At 49.0% G+C, this 23,627-nt stretch overlaps 2 protein-coding genes across 2 annotated transcripts in view; one reads left to right on the plus strand and one right to left on the minus strand.

The window, feature by feature from the left end:
- The window catches only part of LOC135908617 (uncharacterized transporter YutK-like), a 141,472-nt gene that overhangs the window by 90,580 nt on the left and 27,265 nt on the right, over positions 1 to 23,627 (plus strand). The gene's annotated exons all lie outside the window — the stretch shown is intronic.
- LOC135908610 (peptidase M20 domain-containing protein 2-like) overlaps positions 1 to 23,627 on the minus strand; it is an 88,127-nt gene that overhangs the window by 63,642 nt on the left and 858 nt on the right. The window lies entirely within an intron of this gene.

Consider the following 23,627-nt stretch of genomic DNA (forward strand, 5'->3'; position numbering starts at 1 on the left):
TCTAGGCCGCTGTTGGGGATTATGAGGGAAAGGAATGTGCGTTCCCGGATTGTTGGCTGAAGCACATCTTCATATGAGTCTTTGATCTTCCGCTTTATGCATGTTCAGTTCCGCCGCTCTCGCATGGGCTGGTCGGCGCCTTCTACACCACTCGAAACAGGCCACTTTGTCTTCCATATATCGCAATGGCTTTCTGTGTTTCCGGGTCAGTTTGCATTCCAATTCCTAGTGTTCTAATGTCTCCGTGTAGTAAATGTTGAATGTTGGATCTCCCTTGTGAAAAAGCTGAACAGCTCCACATGACGTGTTGCAAGTCTGCTCTGCATGACTCCAAGTTTCGCCCTAGCCATGCCCTTTTTGCAGATGGTCAAAAGGCACTCTAGCGCACATCCTTGCAGAGTGCACTAAGCTCAAGAACCCCCCACCATCCCTACCCCCCACCCACCCCAACCCCCCGAGCGATGGGAGACCTTGTTGTCCAGGCCCGACCTACCGACCCAGCTCGCGCTGGTGGCTAGGGGCCAGGACCTGCTGGACACATATGGGACCTGAGAAGAAGGTTCCACCCCATCTGGCGCCAGCGCGCACCAACCGTCACTAAGGGCTCAGTACAAAAGTTCATTCTCTCTCTCTCTCTCTCTGCATGACTCCTGGCAATGTGTGCATCGGGTATAAGTGATCGCAATCGTAGCTTGTCTGGACTGACGCCATTTCTCAAGCATGTGTGGTGTGTATTCAGCGTTGGCCATAACCTTATTAAAAAAAACATCCGGTGTGCGAGTAAGCCCGCCCGACACTGAAGACAGATAAAGTTTAATAATTAAAGCCACAAGGACATCTCAAGCCACACGCACAAATATCAGACAAACCTACGTACTAACCATCATTCCTATAGTGGCTGAGCGATCGCAGCGCCAGAGTTCCCTCTAGTGACTATTGCAGGAAACTCCATGTATCTAAGTCAACGAAGTTACTAGACTTGTACACTGATGCCGAAAGCGTCCCCGCAGTTCCTTTGTCCGATAAGGAAGTTGCTTTTCGACCTCAGTCACTAGTTGGATTACACTTCAGTTGCGCATAGACGCGACCTTACGTCGTCTTTGCGCGACCTTTCGTCTCGTTGTGTTATCTGTGCTCGCTACATTGGTGAGTGCTCAGCGCTGCGCAACAGCTTGTTCAGATACGCCGTAGTCAGGTAGCCTGGAATAATCTCTGAGGCCTCCTGCCGTATAGCTATTACGTGCGAAGCATGGACTAACAGCAGGCTTTAGCTCAGGGCCATCTAGAATTTCCCTTTGGAAATGCGTGTGAAACACGGACAAATGTGCTCATTTGGCAATCGATGTGATCGAAATTTGTTTCTTTTAGAGAAAAAAAAGATATGTTAAGTGTACACACTGAGGGAAGCAGAAGCTCAGTCAAGCCTCTGGCATCTTTTATAAGTATAGACGAAAATTGTCAAAATGTCAAAAAAAAATGTTTGAAGTTTACATTTCTGCAATTTCGCGAAACCTAAATGCAGCTGTGATTCAGCGGTTCAACCAAAGAAATTCGTGAGCATTACGTCACACCTTTTCGATATCCCGGATCCACTATATATATATACATATACATATATATATATATATATATATATATATATATATATATATATATATATATATATATATATATATATATATATATATATATATATATATATATATATATATATATATATATATATATATGCACAAGTATCAATGTATCCTGCACATATACACGCCCTTTTAAGCTATCTCATCCCCTCTCTACCTCTGCCACGTGACCGGCTTCGAGCACTTCACGCACACACTATTTTCCACTTGGACACTCCTATTGCTAACGCATTAAAATCTATGTTACATTTCTGCAAGCTACCCCTCATTTAGCAACCTCAACGTACGGACTATTTAGAAGTTTCGCCCGAAAGGTGAATCACTGACAGCGACAGCCAGGTTTAGCGTTGCGCGGAAACCCCTGAGAGGCGGTGTTCGAGGACGATTGCACGATCGTGTCCCGTGGCAGGACGCAGCTCATCCGTGAAGTAAGTGGAGCGCAGTTGATTGCGAAATTGGGCGATAAGTGTGTTAGGTTCCCTTCACTGGCTCTCAGAGAAAAAGAACTAAGTTTCTTGGAGGCGGCATCACATGACTCACAACTACGTTACACAAATGCACAGTTTGTTTTCATCATGTAAGCGCACGCGCAGTCTATACTGCTACATATATACAAACCGATTCAGTGGCGCATTAGATTTAGTTGAAAGCTGGCGCTTCGCGTGTGTTCTTCTTCTCTTACGTCCGTGTTTTTTTCTTGTTGCGCAATAATACGTGCGCAGGCATTGCTATACTCAGTGGTGCACGAAATGAGACCGACGGCAAACTGTCAGTCTCAGGGCGCCCAAATAGATAACGCTATCTTTACGTTTACTCCTCATGACCGAAGCATACACGCAGCAGCTCAGCGGAAACGCTAGTGTTCTTGTAATGTACGCACACAAAACGTTCATGTCAGCGGCACAAGACACAATGCTGCCCTTGCTCCTCCACTTTTAGTAGTCTTTTTTCACAGCCATTCAACGCGCTCCGCGTCTTCTATCAGTGTCCCTACCAAAGGAGATCCTATAAAAAAAGAAGAAAAACGGCTGATGGCGATGTGCAAAATACGCAGATCCCACGCCCTGTGCGATTGATGTCATGCGAAGCAGTGTGCGGGGAGCCTGCCAATGACGTTAACGAAACGACCATGACAGCACCAAGACGTCGGCGGCTCTTTCATGACCTACATGACACGCATGTCATGACGTGTCATGACCTATCATTTATGTTCGTCATAAACTCTTGTCATCACCATCAGCATCATCATGATCATCAGCCTATTTTATGCCTACTGCAGGACAAAGGCCTCTCCCTGCGATCTCCAATTACCCCTGTCCTGCGCCAACCGATTCCAACTAGCGCCCGCAAATTTCCTCATTTCATCGCACCACCTAGTATTTTGCCGTCATCGACTGCGCTTCCCTTCTCATGGTGTTCATTCTGTAACCGTAATGGTCCAACGGTTTTCTAACCTGCGCATTACATGACCTGCCCAGCTCCATTTTTTTCTCTTAATGTCAATTAGAATATCGGCTATATCCGTTTTCTCTCTTATCTAGACAGCTCTCTTTCTGTCTCTTAACGTTATTCCTAGCATTCTTCGTTCCATCGCTCTTTACGCGGTTTTTAACTATTCTCAAGCTTCTTTGTCCGTCTCCAAGTTTCTGCCCCATATGTCAGCCCCGGTACAATGCACTGATTGCACACGTTCCTTTCCAATGATAATGGTAAGCTTCCAGTCAGGAGCTGAAAATGTCTGCCTATGTGACCCAACCCATTTTTATTCTTCTATGAATTTCCTTCTCATGATCAGGGTTCCCTGTGATTAACTGACCTTGGTAAACGTACTCCTTTACAGACTCCAAAGGCTGACTGGCGATCCTGAACTCTTGTTCCCTTGCCCAGCTATTCATCATAATCTTTGTCTTCCACATATTAATCTTCAATCCCACTTTTGCAGTCCCTCTGTCATGGTCCTCAATCATTTGTTGTAACTCAGCTGCAGTATTGCTGAATAGAACAACGTCATCGGCGAACGGAAGGCTGCTGAGATATTCGCCGTCGATCCTTACTCCTATATAAGCCTTCCCAGTTTAATAGCTTGAATACTTCTTGCAAACACGCAGTGAATAGCATTGGAGAGATTGTGTCTCCTTGTCTGTTCCTTTCTTTATAGGTATCTTCCTATTCTTCTTGTGGAGAATTAGGGTAGCTGTGGAATCTCCGTAGATATTTTCCAATATATTTACGTAAGCGCTCTGTACTCCTTGATTGCTTAATGCCTCTACGTCTCCTGGTATCTCTATTGAACCAAATGCCTCTTCGCAATCTATGAAAGCCATATAGAAAGGCTTATTGTACTCTGCGGATTTCTCGATAACCTAATAGCTGATATAGCCTGATAACTAATAACTAATAACCTGATAACTGATAGCCCCAACGCCTTACAACGCCTCACTGTATGTTCAGCGACTCCTGCTCCCAGCATGAACGCACAGCGCGAGCGCACCCCACATGAAACGTTCCGCTAAGGCGAGTAGTTTAGCGATCATTTCGCGAATTAAATTTTTTTAGCCCGCACATTCGTGCAAATATTTCGTGGGGTGTTGATAGAGAGTCAGCCGACAATTCTGCGGCGCAACGCGTCGGGTGCATGAGCTCGGGCTACTGGATGCCGGAGCATTCTTTGCAATTTGCGCCCAGTCAAGTCGGCGGAAAGAGGGGTGTCTTCAGGCGTATATGACACACCCGCCCCCCCCCCCCACCCACTGGCCCCTTGCACCCGGGGCCCACGGCCCCCCGGCCCCCCTGTTGCTACGACACTGGCTATGGCAATGAGTTTTCGTTAAATCAGGAGTTTACCGAAGGAAGAGGAAGACGACGCTGTTCGCTCTGTTGTCACCTCAGCTCTGTAATTTTAGAGCGCAGCTCTTTGGCGTCCGTTCCTGGGTTTCGCGTCGTCGTCGTCGTCGTCGTCGTCGGCGTTGTCGGCGTTGTCGTCGGCCTCGTAACCAGCTCGCCGACGAATCTGCTGCTCCGCCGCCGCGCATGCGCGCTGTCGGCTCTCCGGGCGAGGGAGGATGATGGAAGGGAGGAGGAGAGACTGTGGAGGAGGGCTGGCTACACAAATGGCTCTTTGGCGTCCGTTCCTGGGTTTCGCGTCGTCGTCGGCGTTATCATCGGCCTCATAACCAGCTCCGCCCCCCTTTCATCCCCCCAGCGCTAGCAGCGACCGACTGATACCGCTTTCGTGAGTCCGCTACCGCACTCACGAAAGACGTCGTGCACTTCCTGCAACTCGCATTAACCGTCCATCGATCCACACCGATGTTAGTAGTGGGGGACTTTAATGTTGACATAAAGACAAACAGCAATTTCCTAACACTTATGCCGGAGAACATCCCGTTCCTCTCGCTCGTAACGCGTCCCACGGCTGTGACAACCTCGCGAGGCACTTGTATAGATCTCGTCTTTGAGAATCAAGCATTGGTGTACCAAGTCAAACATATATCAGTCTATTTCTCCGACCACAAAGCTTCCTTCATGACTGTCAAGAACTGTTAGTGGAGTCTTTGTTAAAGGAATACGTGTGAAAAATAAAAAAAAAAATTCTGTGATAGCGCATACATGTGTTGCTCGATTTCTTTGCCTCAATCTATCGAAAAGGTGAAACAGCTTATTTGCTGCGCTCAAATTTCGCATTAGGAAGTAACGTAATCGTCGGTAATTTTTTTGCATAGGTTTTGCTATTCATTAAGTGAGTTATTTATATCCTTGGAAGACGGCCGCATCTTTAAGGAGGTACTGTCCCTATGGGAAGGGTACGGCTGCTCCGGCGCCGGCATCTTTAAAGGGACAGCGCCATCCGAAGGAAGCCAGCGTGGCGGAGGCGGCCATGGCCTCGCAAGGTGTGGAGCTGCCAGACATCAGGGACGATAAGCAGTCCAGTGCGTCATCATCGGTCAGTGGGGACGACACAACTATCGTCGACCCTGACGAGCAAGTGGCTGATATGGCGGAAGTGGACAGCGACGGCTTCAAGGTGGTGAGTCATCGGAAGCAAAGAACGGTCGGAATCCCAGTGGTAGTTTTGCCAACAGAGAAAGGTGTTGATTTGAGAGAGCGGAACCCTATCAGGCTCTTTGAAGCCATTAAGGTACTGCTGGGATCTGCCCCGATTCGCAGCCGCTTCACATCGCAAGGCGCACTTTATTTAGATATCGCAACGGAAGAGCAAGTTGACATTCTGCTCCGGTGCTCTCAGATTGGGGACATAAAAGTTAATGCCCGGCTGCCCCACTCCTACATGACTAACACATGTGTTATTAGGGGAGTACCAGTGTGGTATTCAGAAAGCGACCTTCTTGACTACTTGAAACCGCAAGGGGTTCTGCACGTGAAACGTCTCATGCGCCGGGTGGAGACTCAAGAAAAATAATGGGCAGCGAAACCTACTAACTCTGTTGTGATAACGTTTGCTCCTAACACCGAGCGCCCCGAAAAAAAATTGACCTCGGTTTTACCAAGCATGCAGTCAAAGAATTCGTTGAACCTCCTCCCCGATGCTTTAGGTGCCAACGCTTTGGGCATGTAGCTAAAGTTTGCATCAAAGATCAACGTTGCAAACGATGCGGTGGCGCCCACGATTACAAAGCCTGCAAGGCAGATTTTGCTTGCGCTAATTGTGGTGGTGACCATCCAGCGAGTTTTGGTGGCTGCCCCTTCCGTGTAAGCGCCTTACACCGCCGAGTGTCCTTCATTAGTGGTCCCAAACCACAACCTACTGAGAAGCGGATACCTGGAAGTGACGAGTTCCCGGCGTTAGATTCGGAAGTTGAGTTCCCTGCGTTAGAGTTGGACGTTCGTAGCGTGGTAACCAGCAACGTCAGAGAGCGACCTGAGCCTAGCAAGACGGCAAAGTCCTCTGTGGGAGAGTCGGTTGTTCGATCTGCTGCAGCAAAAAGTGTCCAAGTTTCTCAGCGACCAGACTTGACAGCCAGACAGCCGGACAAGTTTCACAGCCAGACTCGACAACATGGAGGACTTTCCCTCGCCTCAAAAGAGATGAAGACACCAACTGAAGTCGCCAAGAGTGGGTCCAAGTCCGCACCCTTTGTTGAAGTTGTGAAGAAGTGCGTACAGCAAAATAAGGAGCTCAAAAATCAGGAGCTGTCCGACCTTCTGCGAGTTTTGTTTGAAGTCCTGCGTTCATATGTTCAAGTGATGCAGACTGGCACCCTGAAGAACTTTCTACAGCTCCTTCTTTCCTTTGAGCCCATGATTACCACCTTCGCAGCGACCTTCACCTTATAATATGGCTAGTCTTCTTCAACCTCGTGCAACAAAAAATCACCGAAAAGTGCCATTTATTATGCAATGGAACTGCGCTGGGATTATAAGTCGATTAGCAGAACTTAAATTATTTCTGAAAGATACGTGCGTTCCAGTATTAGCCCTCTCGGAGGCTGGCCTACCAAGCGGGAGATCTTTAACTGGATATGTCGCCCATAAGAATTGCAGCATAAAGTCATTTCCCGCGGGAAGCGCTGCCCTTTACATACGAAGAGAGATTCCTCATGTGGCTTTGAACGTCACCGATCTTTGCACCGATAGTATTGAGGTAGCGGCTGTGAGGATACGTCTTGGCTTCCGAACTCTTTCTATTGCATCCGTATACGTGTCTCCGCGGAAGAAGGTAGCAATGGACTTGTTTCTGCAGCAGCTTTGTGACCGTTGCCCGGCGCCCCGAATTATCTGCGGGGACTTCAACGCCCATCACTCTCTCTGGGGTGACAGGAACACAGATTCCCGCGGACGCAAACTTGTAGAAGTTATCGATAGTTTGGACTTGTGCGTGGCCAATGACGGAAGTCCCACTTTCTTCCGGCCTCCAGCCTCAGCCACATCAATAGACCTAACCTTGCATTCATCTGACGTCCGCGTGAAGTGGTCAACTGCACCTGACCGCATGGGAAGTGATCACTATCCAATTTTTGTGTTTACTGCCGACTTCCATTTGCGCGCCTCTAAAATTAGCCATGTTGTTAATTGGGACAAATACAGGGAGCAACTTGCATGTGTTTCTGGTGATGTGATTGACAAAATGATTTCTGGTAAGATGGCTGCTACCACAGCGGTCAAGTTGCCTACTCATTTTCCGACTCCGGATTTAAAACTCAGGAACCTTTGCGCAGCGCGCAGAAGGGCGGAGCGACAACTGATGCGGAAGAAGGACGACAGATCCTTGAAGACGACCTTCAATAGGCTTAACTCTGCCATTCGACGCCATACGAACAAGCTCTGTAGGTCGCAGTGGGCGTCCTTCTGCGCTAGCTTGACGGTTTTCTCACCGATGACGAAGATTTGGCGAGTCATTGGCAGTCTTGCTGGTGATTCTCGTCCTAGTAAACCTTTTGAAGCGCTTGCACTGCGCAAGCAGAAACCTCTCGTGTGCTTGGCAGAGGAATTTGCAGATGCATTTGTAAGTGCAAGTTCAGGAATTCCTCCCTGCACTCCACCTGCAACATCTACGTCTGTGATGGACGCCCCGTTTACACTTCGAGAGCTACAGACAGCACTCAGCGGCCTGCGGCGTCGATGTGCACCAGGTCCTGACGGCATCACCAACCAGATGATGCAGAACCTACCTCTGGAACACCGAAAGATGCTTCTAAGCTATCTCAATCGAGTGTGGGAGACTGGCGACGTTCCTCCTTCATGGAAAGTGGCTCGCGTTGTCCCAGTGCTGAAGCCCGGCAAAGAAATGACAGACTTGGCCTCGTATCGTCCTGTATCACTGACGTCGTGCGTGGCTAAGCTTATGGAGAAGCTGGCAAGTAAGCGTTTATCTTGGTGGATCGAAGATAGAAGGGCTCTGCCAACATGCATGACTGGATTCCGAACAGGTTTAAGCGCGCAAGACAGCGTCTTGGACTTGATAAGCCATATTGAACATCATAGAGCTTTCGGCCTTTCAACACTAGTTATTTTCCTAGATGTATCAAAGGCTTATGATACCATCCTTCAGAGCTCAATACTAAATAGTTTGCAGGCCATGGGCGTACAGGGTTATCTTCTGCGCTTCATTCACTCATTTATCAGTGATCGGAAAATTCAAGTGCGGTTAGGAAGTACCACAAGCACCGAAAGGGTGGTATCGCGAGGAGTACCTCAAGGAAGTGTTCTTTCCCCAACGCTCTTTAACGTTGCAATGGCTGGTCTTCCCGCTGAAGTGCAAAAACATTGCAGGCATGTCCATATGTCGATATACGCGGACGACATCTGTCTTTGGTTAACCGGATATCAACACAAGCGTTTAGCTCTGATAGCTCGACAGGCATTACTTTCAGTTCAAAATTACCTTCAAGATGTAGGGTTGACTCTCTCGGTGGAAAAATCTGGCTTCATAATGTTTCCAGGTAGAGGAAGAAGGTATGCGCGGCTGAAGATAGACCTTAATCAATCTTGTCTTCGACAATTCAAACACAAGCGCTTTTTGGGCGTCATTATCGACTACCGCCTACAGTGGCGACGAGCTGTGGACTCGGTTGTGACATCGATATCTTCGCGTCTCAATGTAATCCGTAGAGTTGCAAGTGAGCAATGGGGAAATCACCCTTCTTCAATGATCAGGTTGCACGACGCACTAGTGACGAGTCGAATAATGTATCAGCTCCCTTTAATTTCCCCATCGATATCACAGCTGGAACGACTTGAGGTTCTACACAGAAAGGGCCTAAGAAGGGCTCTTGGCGTTCCGCAGACTGCTCCTAACAATGCAGTACTTTATGAATCTCTATCAAGACCTCTTAGCTTAGTCGCTTCACAAAGGTTATTGATGCAAATTGGCCGCCTCAAACAGACGGCAGCTGGCCGAGCCCTTCTACAGCGCCTTCGAAAGAGATCCGAGTCCCGAGCGTACTTGGCCCTTAATACTCTTGGTTACCTGGGTCTTGACGCTAGAGGTCGAATTAAGAGGTCGAAACCACCTTGGTCTTTCGCGAGCCTCGATAGTTCGTTGGCAGTTCCTCACGTTCGTGCTAAGCGGAGTTCTCCTTTGGCAGCAACGCGTTCGCTCGTACTGGAACATCTTGAAACGGAATATGCACGTCATCTTCAAATTTTTACTGATGGCTCTGTGGACAAGGTCAGAGGATCTAGTGCAGCTGCTTTTCACATTCCCTCTTTGAACTTTGATTGGTCCGTTCGCTTCACTGCAGTCGTGTCCTCCACAACGGCCGAAAGCGTTGCCATTGAGGCAGCTCTCAAAAAGCTACGGTTTTGTACGCCTCAACCTGTGGTCATTCTTACAGATTCGAAATCCGCCCTTCAAAGGTTAGAGCACGGATTCCCTACTGATGCCTTATCTCTAAGCTCCCTACGTTCGGTGCAAAATCTCAGTGTCAAAGGCTTCTCCATACGATTCCAATGGGTGCCATCACACATAGGTATCATAGGCAACGAGATGGCGGACAGCCTCGCCCATAGAGCGCTGTCTGGGAATCCTTCGAGAAAAGTGCCTCAAGAAGACGGGAGACTCTTCAGAGAAGCGGTGTCGTGCCACTTCAGTTCTTTGTGGAGCTCGCCTCACAAGCCATGTGTGATCAAGGGTCTCCAAAGAAACCAAGCAACCTTACTGCTCCGCATTCGCACGGGCTCTGCTCGTACCCCTGCGTGGATGTTTAAGACTGGCCTGGCGTTATCACCATTATGTCCAACGTGTGGTGTGTGTGGTGACATAGAACATTACCTAATGTGCTGTAATGTGTATAACGCTGAAAGGAGGGTGTTATTCGGGTCTCTCAAGAACACAGGACTTCCTCACAGTTCGCTTCAGGACATAGTTTTCCCGCGCGGGAACCGGTTGTGTAGGAAGGAGGTCTCTCGCCTTCTGTTAACTTACCTACAGGACACGGATTTGGCTTCAACATGGTGAACTGAGGAGTGAACATTTGTAATTGGGAGGTCTGTGTCGGATTACGTGATTTAATTATTTTAAGTGTCGCTACGGTGGAGCAATTGCCGGCAGCAACTGCAAGGCTAATCCCACCAGTAGCCTACAACAATTCAACTCAACTCAACTCAACTCAACTCGTTAAATCATGATGCAGTAAAACAACACTGACACCAGAGTTTCAAGAGAGCCCTTGAATGCAGGGCTGTTAGTCATGTGCTAAATGGTGCCTGGCCAAATGATTTTCAGGTTGTCAGTTTCGGCTAAAAAATCTAAGACTGTTTGCAGATTAAAAAGCGGTTCATCGCTAAGAAAAAAATGCAGGGTGAAGGGGTATATTCTCACGATATACAACAGGGAAATACTTTTTCCTTTCAGTTTCTATGGCAGGGCACTGAATAAGAACATGGATGACTGTGAGTCTATTGCCGCACTTAATACAATTTGGAGGATCGCCCCCAGTCAAGAGATAAAAGTGAGTATCGAATGTGTGGCCTATCCTTAATCGGCAAAGAAGTACTTCCTTGTACCGTGCTGTTTTTCCACTTATCCAGTTTCCCAGTTTTGGTTCTACAATGTGAAGCTTATTCGTTGCTTGTGTATCCCACTCGCCTTGCCAATGATTCCTCAATTTACGGCGCAGAAAAGGCTTTAGGTATGTGGCAGGCATGGGTGTATTTCCATCTTTGTCGCTAAAACTCACTGACGTAGACATTTCGTCAGCAGCCACATTGCCTTCTATACCCCTGTGGCCAGGTACACAGCATAAGAAGATCGCTTGGTTGCACATATTTGCAGAGCACAACAAGGTATATAGTTCATTCAAAACGGAGTTCTTGTGTTTTCGTAGACTAATTAGGGCTCTCACTATACTCAATGAGTCTGTGAAGACAATAGCCTTAGCTATATTTGTGAGCCGTATGTGTTGAATAGCCTTAAGTATAGCGTATGCTTCCGCTGTAAATATACTGGTGTGTGGGTTTAGCGCTCCAGATGTTAAAAATGAGGGTCCTAGAGCAGCGTAAGCAACACCAGCAAGAGACTTCGAAGCATCTGTATGAAATTCATAACAGCAGTACTTCTCCTTAAGTTCCAGAAAATGCGAATATATGTGTGCCTTCGGGGCTCGTTTCGATATTTCTAAGAAAGAGATGTCACATTGGATAGTCTGCCACTCCCACGGCGCTGGAAGCCGTGTAGGAACCATTATGACATTGTGTAAAAAAGGGACCCCTGTTTTTTCTGAGAGTGCTTCCAACCGGAGTGACACAGGAGGCCTTGTTACGACTTTGCACCGCTGCCACCCCTATTACGACTTTGAGGTGGTCCCGTAGCGCTCGTCACCCGTTTCGTGACAGAGCGTTGGTAGCGAAGACTCCGAGTCAGGCGTCGGTGACAATAACGAAAGGGACTTTATACATAATATACAGGTCATTATACAGGACAAGATCGAATCGGCACGGGGGCCGAGAGTTCACAGCAAACGCGACTGTTCCCGCACGGCGACGTCCGGCGAGACTGCAACGCGTGACACATCTCACTCCAGTCGAGAGCGGCACTCAGCTCCCGGTGGGTCGGCGGATCCGGTCTTCCAGGCGGCGGCGTCGGGCCTTATAATGCCCCGAGAAACCATTGTCACTCAAACGGCCCAATACAAAGCCAGCACTCGACGGTCGTCCGAGAGGTCCAACCAGCGACCGCGCTGGCCACCCGGTTCAAAGTTGGCGCGCGTGGTGACCTCCAGGCAAAAGGAGGTACGGCGCCGGGCTGTCTGGCACTTTGTTGCACGTTTGGACATGTCGCTCGCCGATGCTTCTCCGCACGACACCGCTGCCTGACGGCTCAGCATCTTGACTTGTCAAGGAAGAATTAGGGCGCTGTGCCTTTCGCCGCAGCCCCGGGTTTGTCCAAAGGGCGTTCGCAGGATAAATTCTGCATCTTGTAGATTCGGAATCCGGGGTTGTGGTAATGGCACAACAGCCTATAGCTGGGCGGTTACGAAACAGCCTAGCAGTGGACAAGTAGCATATAGTAGAATGACAAGGATGTTTAACATCTGAGCTAACTTTCAGGGTGTAGGAGAAAGTTAAATATGTCCTTTGGTAGTACAATGACCATTCGTTTGATTCAACGTAGAGGCTTTGCACAGGGCTAGTCCTAAAGGCGCCTGTTGCAACGCGGGTACCTAAGTGGTGAATAGGATCTAGCATTTTCAAAGCGCTAGGTGCAGCAGAACTATACACTATTGCTCCGTAGTCAAGCCGTGTTAATATTAGACTTTTGTAAAGTTTTAAAAGGCACCGCCTGTCGCTTCCCCAAGACGTGCGTGACAAGAGCTTCAGCAGATTCGTAGTCTTGAGGCACATTGATTTCAGATACTTCAGGTGTGGTACAATCAGATCGTAATGCTAGCTTCGTTTTAATTGTTTTACCTTGGTGCCGGTTTATAAATCAACTAAAGAGAATGACGTCAGCCTGTTATAGCATTATATATAGCAGCTAGAGGTGCTAGCGCACTCTTGGGGCGCTGTATTTTTCTCTGTGGTTAACGTTTCCGATTGGCAACCTGTGAGCCCCCAATTCAAATGTATAGGTTGAGTGCTGGGTGCTTACTTATTTTTCGCTTTGTTTTTTTACAACCATCTCGAAAAGTACTTGGCGATTACTTCGGCAGACATCCCAAAGACTAGGGTAGTAAGAGAATATAAGATATCACTCTAAAAAGAAAACGTATTGGGCATTTCGGCAAAGCATTATACAGAGGAAATGATGTAATTCCAAAATATCCTCCATTCATATGGCTTTATTCCTCACTCCAACCTTTTTCTATTAGTGCAAGGGGCTGAGTTACATATGCAAGAGAGAGAGAGAGAGAGAGAGAAACATTTATTGAAGCATAAAATGGAATTCTCGCGGATCGAGGTCATCTCTTCGTCACGCTGTCTTCTCTTCGAAGGGAAGCCTCTTCAGCACGGGTGGTCCCTCAGTCCAGGGCTCCACTGAGTTTGGCTGCGTCCCTAGCGTGCTCCACCATCCTTCTCTGGACGGCGAGCTCGCAGCTGACGAGCCGGCTCTCCCAATGCTCCGCACTCGGGGGTTTATGATCGCGGAATGCGTCGTTTCGTGCACACTCCCAAGTTATGTGATAGAGTGTGGGCGTAGTCCCGCACCAGGGGCAGGTGTCCCTATACTGCGTTGGGAACATCTTGTTTAATATGAAAAGGTTGGGGAAGGTGTTTGTCTGGAGCCTACGCCAGCCCGTTGCTTCCTCCTTCGTCAGCGCTTGATGGGGCGGTGGGTACTTGAATCTAGTCCCCCTGTAGTGTTGCAGTAATTCCGAATAACTGTCACTGAGGATCCCGGCGTAACTAGCGCGGTACTCCTGCTGCTGCCCAGCTCGGAATCTATTAGCTCGAGCTAGACCGTCCGCCGCCTCGTTACCCCTTATGCCCTCGTGCCCAGGTATCCAGATCAGATTGTGTTTGATTTCCGCCTCCTCCGAGGGGTTACTTCCTCTGAGGATCCTAAGGGCAGTTTTGCATATTCTGCCCCTCATATAGTTGCGACAGGTCTCTTTCGAGTCTGAGAATATTTAGAGATTTATTCCCCCTATAGCCTTGCATTGCCGCCAGCGCCACGGCGATTTCCTCGGCTTCAGCTACGCTCCATATCTCGGCCGAGACGCACGAGACAAGCTTTTCCTCCTTGTTCATTACTACCGCGATGGCCTTTGCCTCGCTTCCTATTACAGTTATGCTCGCGTCCGTGAAGAGAGTGTTCTCTTCTCTAGCCACTGTCTTTTCTATGTATTCGGCCCTAGCTTTCCTTCTGCCTTCGTGGAGCCTGGGATCCATGTTCTTCGGTATAGGCTTTACGTTAAAGGTTTTCCTAATTCCCGCCGGCACGTCCTCGTACCGGTCGACGTCTCCTATTTCGAAGCCCAGCCTACCGATCAGGTTTCGCCCCGTGTAGGTCCCCGTTAGTCTTTTCATTTGCGCCTTCCGCTGTGCTTCCGCCATTTCGACGAAGGTGTTGCTCACCCCTAGTTGCATCAGCTTCTCGTTGGAGGTGTTTCTCGGCAGGTGCAGCGCCGTCTTGTAGGCTTTCTTCAGGACGACTTCGATCTCTTCGTTGGTCGTTTTAGTCCTCACTTGGTAGGGTAGCGAGTACATGACTCTGCTGACGATCAGGCTGTTGACGAGCTTGAGAGTGTCGTCTTCTCTCATGCCGTGCCTCTTCTGGGAGACCCTGCTTATCATTCTACTCACGTTCTCAGTCGACTTCTTGAGGAGGCCGATGGTGTGGTTGCACTTTCTGCTGCCTTGCAGCCACATGCCGAGGATGCGTATCACGTTGCGTTCGGGTATAAGTTGTCCTTCGAGGCTGACCTCCAGTTTCGCCTTGGTGGGATGTCTGCCGACTCTTAGCAGTTCGGACTTTTCGGTGGAGCACCTGAGGTCCCTCTCCTTCATGTAGTCTTCAACGCACTTGGCCGCATCCTGCAGCGCCGCTCGCTTTTCTTCCAAGGTTCCGCAGGTGGTCCAGACCGTGATGTCGTCCGCATACATCGCGTGCCGGATTCCCTGGATCTTTTCGAGTCTCTTCGCTAGGCCCAGCATCGCCACGTTAAACAGTACGGGCGAGATTACCGAGCCTTGGGGCGTACCTCTGCTAGGCGTTGCAAAGATACCGCTCCTCAGCTCGCCCAGGCCGACCGTCGCCGTTCTGCCCGAGAGGAAGTTCCTGACGTAGTCGTGGGTCTTCCTGCCGCAGTTTGTATTGTTGAGGCCTTCCATGATGGCCTCGTGGCTGACGTTGTCAAAGGCCCCTTTGACGTCGAGGGCCATGACGACGTTTTCGCCCTTTCTCGGCATTGTAGTCAGGACTTCCTTCTCGAGCTGCAGCAGAACGTCTTGCGTCGAGAGGTTGGCCCTGAACCCAAACATCGAGTTTGGATAGTATCTTCCGTTTTCTAGGTGCCGCTGGATGCGCTTGGTGACGATTTTCTCGTAGAGTTTTCCTAGGCACGACGTCAGCGAGATGGGCCTCAGGTTCTCAATCTGGATTTTCTTTCCGGGCTTGGGGATCATTACGACGACGGCGTGCTTCCACTCCACCGGGACTTTCCCTTCTTGCCACAGCGTGTTTAGGTACTTGACGAGCTGGTCTATCGCTTCGTCACTCAGGTTGCGTATGAGGGAGTTCCGGACTCTGTCCGCTCCCGCCGCCGTGTTCTTGGTGGCCGATCTGATTACCTCGACGACCTCTTCCCTCGAGATGGGTCGGTCCATGTCCAGGTTGTCTTCGCCGCGGTACTCGCCGCGGTATCCCTCCGGCTGTCCCGTTCCGTAGCATTTCTTGCGGACCTCCTCGAGCAGCTGCTCGTCGGTGCCTTGGTATTGGTGGATCAGCCTCTGGATCGAGTTGCTGCTCTCTCGCTTGCTCTTGCTGGGGTCCAGTAGGCCTCGGAGTATCTGCCACGTCCTGGCCGTGCTGAGGGTGCCGTTTAGCGAGTCGGTGAATTGCTGCCACCCCTGTCTGGCCAGTTGCGTCGCGTACTCCTCGGCCTTCTTGGTGATCTCCGCAATCTTCTTCTTTAGCTTCTTGTTCATTCTCTGCTTCTTCCAGCGCTTGGTGAGGCCGTGGCGTGCCTCCCATAGCCCTAGCAGCCGCTTGTCCACCTCCGGTGCCTGTTCTGTTCTGTCCACCTCGCGGGTGTAGAGCTCCTGGATTTGCTTCAACTGTTGGCTCCATTCTTCCGGGGAAGTGATGTCGCCGCCCAGTTCTCTGCAGTGTCTTCTGAAGGCGTCCCAGTCCGTCAGTCTGGTCGAGCCGATCTTTCTCTTCGTGTTTTCCGCCTCGAGTACTAGGCGGAGGACGTGGTGGTCGCTGCCCAGGTTTTCCAGCAGGTTCTCCCATTCCGCGTTCTTGGCGTTCTTGACAAACGTGAGGTCGGGGCACGTGTCTACACTGACGCTGTTACCCATTCTGGTAGGCTGGGCCTCGTCGGTTAGGAGCTCGCATCCCGCAGTTTCCGCGGCCGTGCTAATCTCTCTCCCTTTCTTATCCTCTTTGGCGTAACCCCACAGGGGGCTCTTAGCGTTGAAATCTCCCGCTATCACTAGGCTGTTTTGTCCCGCTAGCCTCCTGGCTTCGGCAAAAAGTTTTAGAAAGTCCCCGTCCCTTTGTTTGGGCGAGCTGTATACGTTAATTACGAAAGTGCTCTTCGATTTCCTTTTCTTTTTAGGAATAATCTCCGTTATCACGTGCTCGATTTTTGTGTCCTTAATCTCGTCGTGAGCTATGGTGACGATTTTGTTACTTATGAGTGTCGCGGTATTCCCTTTCTCCAGACACGTGTAGCCCCTAAGTGCCGGAGTGCTAAAGGTTTCCTGTAGTAGTATCAAGTCTGGCGCGGTTCCTCTGTGATAAATGAGTTGCTGCAGGAGCCCTTGCTTGCGCTTGTAGCCCCTGCAGTTCCACTGCCAAATCTCTAATTGGTTGTTTCCTGCCATGTTGTTAAGGTCGATGGGTAGGAGAAGCGCTGCACGACTCGAAGTTGGTCTTCGTCACACGTCGACCTAGCATTCGGTGCTCCGAGATTAAACAGGTTTACGAGAGAAAGATAGTACCGCACTGCGACAAGAATCTATTGGCGTGTGACTCGTCGTTTTGGAGCAAGAACGTGACAGCTTGAAAGCTATATGACGAGAATAAACGGGTCTGCTATAGCACACTATCCGCATTCGTTATCGCCTTCGGATTCCGCTTATGCTGGCAGTAGCGCTTCGTAGCTGTATATCAAGTAACCTTGCTAGCACTGTCGGAGAGCTCTAAAACGACCGCCCTAATGTGGCCATATGTTTGCCAGGGAATGGCGACCAGAGCAGCGATAACGCTCCGCGGCACTCCATAACCCTGGCTAACACCTTTCCCACGTTTCGCGAAGTAAGACCTACTGCTTTCCTACAAATGCTTACGCACTCTTACATCAGCTATGTACACACTATAGCGGCGCCCAAGGAGCTCTCGTTCTAAAGGTAGATGCCTAGCAGTACACGAACCTTAGCTGGGTCTGCCTCCATCGGCGCCTCATTGTTTATCGAATTTTCGTTCACTCCGGCTCAACTACATTTTGTCTGAAAGAAGAGGTAAATCTAGTAAAGCTGCCAACATTGTTCAGTCATTGAACGACGCAACCTGTAGAGAGGTTATTGCGCTGGGATTGTTGGGTTAGACACCCATTGTTTAACTTTGTCTGCAAAGACGGTTTTTCGTTTACAATAAATCTACAAGCCTACGTCATTGCTAACACTAAAACCAAAGAAAGAAAACTACGTAGAAACAATCGACGATGATTGCCCATGTAAGCGAATGGCCTGAACGAACGAACGAGCAAGTGAATGAGCGAGCGAATGAACCGAAAACTCCAGCGAGTGAACGTGCGAATTAACGAAAGAACGAATGAATTAGCGGACGAAACAACAGGCGAGCGAACAAACGAATTATTGAACCAAAGAACGAGCAAGCGAGCGAATGAACGAATGGAAAAATGAGCGAACGAACGATTTAACGAACGAAAGAATGAACAAGCCAACGAACGAAAGAACAGGCAAGCGAATGAATGAAATAACGAACGAACGAGCAAACGAATTTACGAAAGGACGAACGAACGAACGAATCAACGAACGAAAGAACAAGTGAGCACACAAACAAATAAACGAGCGATATATAGAACGAAAGAACGAGTAAGCGAACCAAAGAAATAACGAACGAAAGAATGAGTGAGCAAACGAACGAAAGAATGAACGAGCCAACGAACGAAAGAATGAGTGAACGAGCGAACAAACGAACGAAAAAATAGGCAAGCGAATGTACGAAATAACGAACGAACGAATTAACGAAAGAACGAACGAGCAAACGAATCAGCGAACGAAACAACGAGTGAGCACACAAACAAATTAACAAGCGATTGTAAGAACGAGGGAGCGAACGTAAGAAATAACGAACGAAAAAACGAGTCAGCAGACGAACGAATAAACAGACGAAAGAACGACCAAGTGAGCAAGCGAACGAACGAATTGACGATTTAAATAACGAGGAAGTGAGTGAGCGAACGACCGGATTAACGAACGAAATAACGGGCAAGCGAACGAAAGAAAACTAGCGATCGAACATAAAAATGTTTTCCTTGCAGAGTCCAACCACCGACCGTTTGCAACCAACCATCGACCAACAACCAACCAGAAAGTTAATTATTAAAGAAAGAAATTAAAGTAAGAAATGAAATTTCTTTAAAATAATTAAACAAAGAAAGTTATTCGCTTCAAGAAAAAACACTGATAGCATTGGCCCTCTGCTGAAGAAGTTAAGGAAAAGGACTGGGGTGGATTGTGTGGGGGGAATAACAGGAAAAAACGAAGTTCTAAAGGAGAAGTACAACACATGGTCCCAGGCCGTGTCTCCGACTGCTTTGGTTAATGGCGTGAAGGAGATCATGTAGAGACAGGTTGCAGACAGGAGCTTGTGGATGATATAATCTGCCCATCATATAGAAAGCGAGGACTCATCCAAATATTGCGCCGCTCTATTGAGTCTTCGGCACGTTAAGCATACATTCTGGCATAATAACTTGAAAGAAAGTATAACCATTATTTAGTTAGGGAAAAGTTTAATCAGAGTAGTCAGCCGCCCTGATGTATGGGGCGAGAATAAGACTATAGTAGAAGAGACTATAGCTGAAAGAGCGAGAGAAATAAACTTTATTGTGAAACCAGGCTTCTTGAGCCCATACGTGGGTGGCCTCCTCAGTCCAGGTAGCCATGGCTCGCTGCCGCCACCCGAGCCCTGTTCACCAACCGCAGCTGGCTGTCAGGGTCTTGCGTCACCAGCAGAGCCTCCCACTGGTCTTCCAATTCTTCTTCTGACTCCGCCTCTTTCTGCATGTTATCGCCTGGTGGCGATGATGATGGTTGTGCTTCTCGATTATTCCTGCATCCAAGCACCATATGGCGCAAGGTGTTGGGCGTGTCCGGCGGGCAGAACTTGCAGTCTCGCCCGTAGATGCCCGGGTACATGGCGTGCAGCAGTGTTCCATGTGGGTAGGTTCCAGCCTGTAGTCTTCTCCAGGTTACCGCTTGGTCCCTACTCATCGTCTTATGCGCGGGTGGGTAGCGACGCCTCTGCTTCCTGTAGTGCGCCAAGATATCCGAGTACTTCTTGGATATGCGTTCTTCATCCTCGTCACAGTCGTTGGTACGTGTTCTCTGCGCGTCGGAGATGGCTCGGCGTGCATGATCTCGAGCCGCGGCGTGCGCCGCCTGGTTCCCCGTGAGAGACTCGTGCCCCGGTGTCCAGAGGATTTGTGCTGCTTCTATCTTGGTGGTGTTCAAGACCTGAAGTGCTGCCTTTCCAATCCTTCCGTTCATATACCTTCTGCATGCTTCTTGCGAGTCCGTCACCACGGTAACCATGGCCTTCTTGCACGTTGCGATGGCCAGGGCTATGCCCACCTCTTCCGCTGTGCTCGCGTCCTTGGCACGTATGGATGTGGCTGTAAGTTGGTCGCCCTTCTCGTCGACCACGCTGATTGCGAATCGGTCGTTGGTACTGTACGCAGCTGCATCCGTATATCTAACGTTTTCTTCTTTGCTGTTGGTGCGTTGGAGTATGCGCTTGAGCGCCTGTATTCTCGCCTGTCTCCTTTCCTTGTCATACTCGGGATGCATGTTTCTGGGAATGGTACTTATGTGTAGCTTGTCTCTGATCTCGTGTGGGATACGCTGAGGTAGGTGCCTTTTATCCTCGACTTGGTAGCCCAGATCTTGCAGCAGGGCTCTTCCCGTCTTTGTCAGCTTTGGTCTTTCCAGTTGGTTGACGTTGTGCGCCTCCACGAGCTCTTCCCACGTGTTGTGGACTCCCATTTTGAGTAATTTCGCTGTGGACGTGGAGGGGGACAGACCCAAGGCAATTTTGTATGATTTTCTGATGAGGGCGTTTACTTTGTCTCGTTGACTGTTCTTCATGTCAACGTATGGGGTCTCGTACGTGACGAAGCTCGTGAGCAGCGCTTGTATCATTTTCGTGCAGTCTTCTTCCTTGAGTCCGTGGCTTTTGCTCGTCACTCTTTTGATAAGGTGGGTTATTTGTGTACTGTTCTCTGAATTTTTTCCAACTCTGCTCCCCCGGCCCCGTCCTTTTGAATCAGGAGTCCGAGGATGCGGAGCGTCGTAACCTGCGGAATCATGATGCCTCCCACCTTTACTACCAAGTCTGGTATTTGCTGCGGTTGTCGGCCTCTTGTGCGCTTTCTTAGCACCAAGAGCTCCGATTTTTCAGGTGCGCACGTCAGTCCACATGCTTCCAGGTACTTTTCCGTAGTGTCAACCGCTTCTTGCAGAGCGTCTTGATGTTGACCTGTCGACCCTCCCGTAGTCCAGATGGTGAGGTCGTCAGCATATATTGCGTGACCAATCCCTTCTATTTGCTTCAGTTGCTTGGGTAGTGAGCTCATCGCCAGATTGAATAGCATCGGCGAAATGACGGAGCCTTGTGGCGTTCCCTTTCGCGGTATGTCGAATTTCTCAGAGCGTACGTTGCCTATCCCCACTGTGGCTGTACATTCTTTCAGAAAAGCTTTGATGTAATTATATACTTTTTCCCCGCAGTTATATACGTTGAGGTGCTGCAGTATGGCTTCGTGCGACACGTTGTCGAAAGCCCCTTTCACGTCAAGTGCGAGGATGGCTCTTTTGCTGTGCGTGTCCAGCTTGTCGATGACTTTTTCCTTGATTTGCAGCAACACGTCTTGCGCGGACAGGTGAGCTCGAAATCCGAACATAGTGCTTGGGACGTGTTCGTTGTCTTCGAGATAGTCGATCATGCGGTTGTGCACCATGTGCTCGTAGAGTTTTCCAGCATACGTGGTTAGGGATATAGGTCGAAGGTTCTGCACGCTGATGGGCTTCTTGGGTTTAGGTATCATGGTTACCTCTGCATGTTTCCATTCCGGTGGTACTTTACCTTGTTGCCAGCACTCGTTGATGTATTTTAAGAGCGCGTCTACAGAGAGTCCGTCAAGGTTCCGGAGTGTCTTGTTGTTTATTCTGTCGTACCCCGGCGCCGTGTTGCGGGTGAGCTTGCTCAAGGCCCTCTCGATTTCTGCTTCTGTGAAGGGCCGATCCAGTTCTATATTTGGGTTGCCTCGATACTCGTCGAAGTGCGAATCTACAGGACAAGTTGTATGCTCTCTGCGCTGCTAACTGACGTTCTGCCTGCGAATTCAGCGATGAAACTTATATGGTCTCTTGCATCGCCCGTTTTCGATGTATATCACCTCGGTTTGTTTCTTGTTTTGTTTTTTTGTTATTTCAAGTTTTCAAGAGAGTTTTTCTTTTTCTGAAGTTAACTACCTGATTTCAGGCTTACGATTGTCTTATCGTTACTGAACTCGATATCGCTCCGAACGAAGGACACCTTGATAGGAACTCGTGCACGATGCATGTTGCACGTATCTGCACTATCGTCTACCTTGTCCGCTACCCGGAGCCTACACAAACGCTGCACCGATGCTGGTTGCGAATATTTGATTTTAGAACGCAGCTCTTAAGCGCCCGGTCCTGCGGCGAGCGTCGGCTTCGGCGTCGTTGTAACCAAGTGAAGGCTGAAAGAGCGAACACGGAGCGCAGCGGGGGTTGACAGACGCGAGGAGGAAAGCGGAGGGGGAGGAGGGTGCAGCGGAACCATGAGGAGAAAAGCGAAGGAGGAGGGTATGGTGAAATCGTCGGAGACGATGCACACGTAATGTGGAGACGATGGCTACGAGATGGCTCCAAAGTAGCGCGCGTCGTCTGCGAGATCTGTCTGCGGCGGCTGCTGTGAATCGCGCTGACGCGTCACCCACGCGCTGCCTCTCGCGACCTCTCGATTAGTGACACAGCCGCGCCACATTTCGCTCCGTTTACAACGTGAGTTACGAGACAGATTGTCCGCGCCAGGCAACAATATATTGCGAAATGAAAACAAGTGTACAGCTGCGCACAAATTTTGCATTAGGGAGTATGGTAATCGTCGATGAATTTTTAATGCGAAAGCATTATAAGGCTCGTGAAGCGGAAAATCCGGCGTTGCCGGCGTGACCACCGATGGTCCAAAAAGGGCCACGAACCCTCGACTTTCGGTGGGAGTCGAACCCATGACCTTTGGTGTTAATTAAGGCGTCGTTACTCAAGATAGAGTGAACTTCTGCTGACATGGCCGCTCGAGTCACGTGACTCCGCCAGTGGAGCCACCGGACGTCGCCACGCTTTGCTGACGTGGCCGCGATCCTTTCGCATTCATCCCCGTAGGGATAACTAAGTGTCCCTTCAATTTTTTTCTCACACCCGCATCTCGCGGGAAAATGAAATAAATTTAATTGAATTGAAATGAAATCTGTGCATCTATAACATTGGAGCTTGGTGTTGGCGCGATGTTAGAGCATGGTTTAGAATCCTGTTGTGGCCATGAGTAGAGCACCTAGTAAGAAATATAATTAATTATTAAAGTTCGAAATCAGTAAAACAGCCTGTACAAGCTGCTAGATTTCTGTTATCAGCGTCGAGTAAATTAGTGTTAACACAATTATAAGCTGCTTATTTTCTAGGTTGCCTTTTTGAAAAACTATGGAAAGTTCATGCAGAAAATCAGGGATAGCTGAAGATGAAGAGCGGTAGATGCAACAAAGAATGAGGCAGTTACAATAATGATAATTCGACTTTTTGATAACATACCGATTCTCATGCTGTAATTTACATCAAGAAGGTCAAACCTACGTTTATACTTAGCATGAGGGGAAAGAAATATCCGTAATACGGTTTCAGTATTCTGCTTGGTATGAGCAAAAACCGCGTAAATTACTACCCGTATTCTCAAGCCATGTTTCTGAAACACAAACAAATGAAAACAAATGTTAAATGTAAGTTAATAAATCCTGAAGTGGCATCATGATACTTGCGCAAACTTCACGCATTGACAGAGAGGAGGGGAGGTGGAAGATATAAGCAGTAGTTTTACTT

Source organism: Dermacentor albipictus, chromosome 1 (genome assembly GCF_038994185.2).
Source record: "Dermacentor albipictus isolate Rhodes 1998 colony chromosome 1, USDA_Dalb.pri_finalv2, whole genome shotgun sequence".
Lineage (NCBI taxonomy): Eukaryota > Metazoa > Arthropoda > Arachnida > Ixodida > Ixodidae > Dermacentor > Dermacentor albipictus.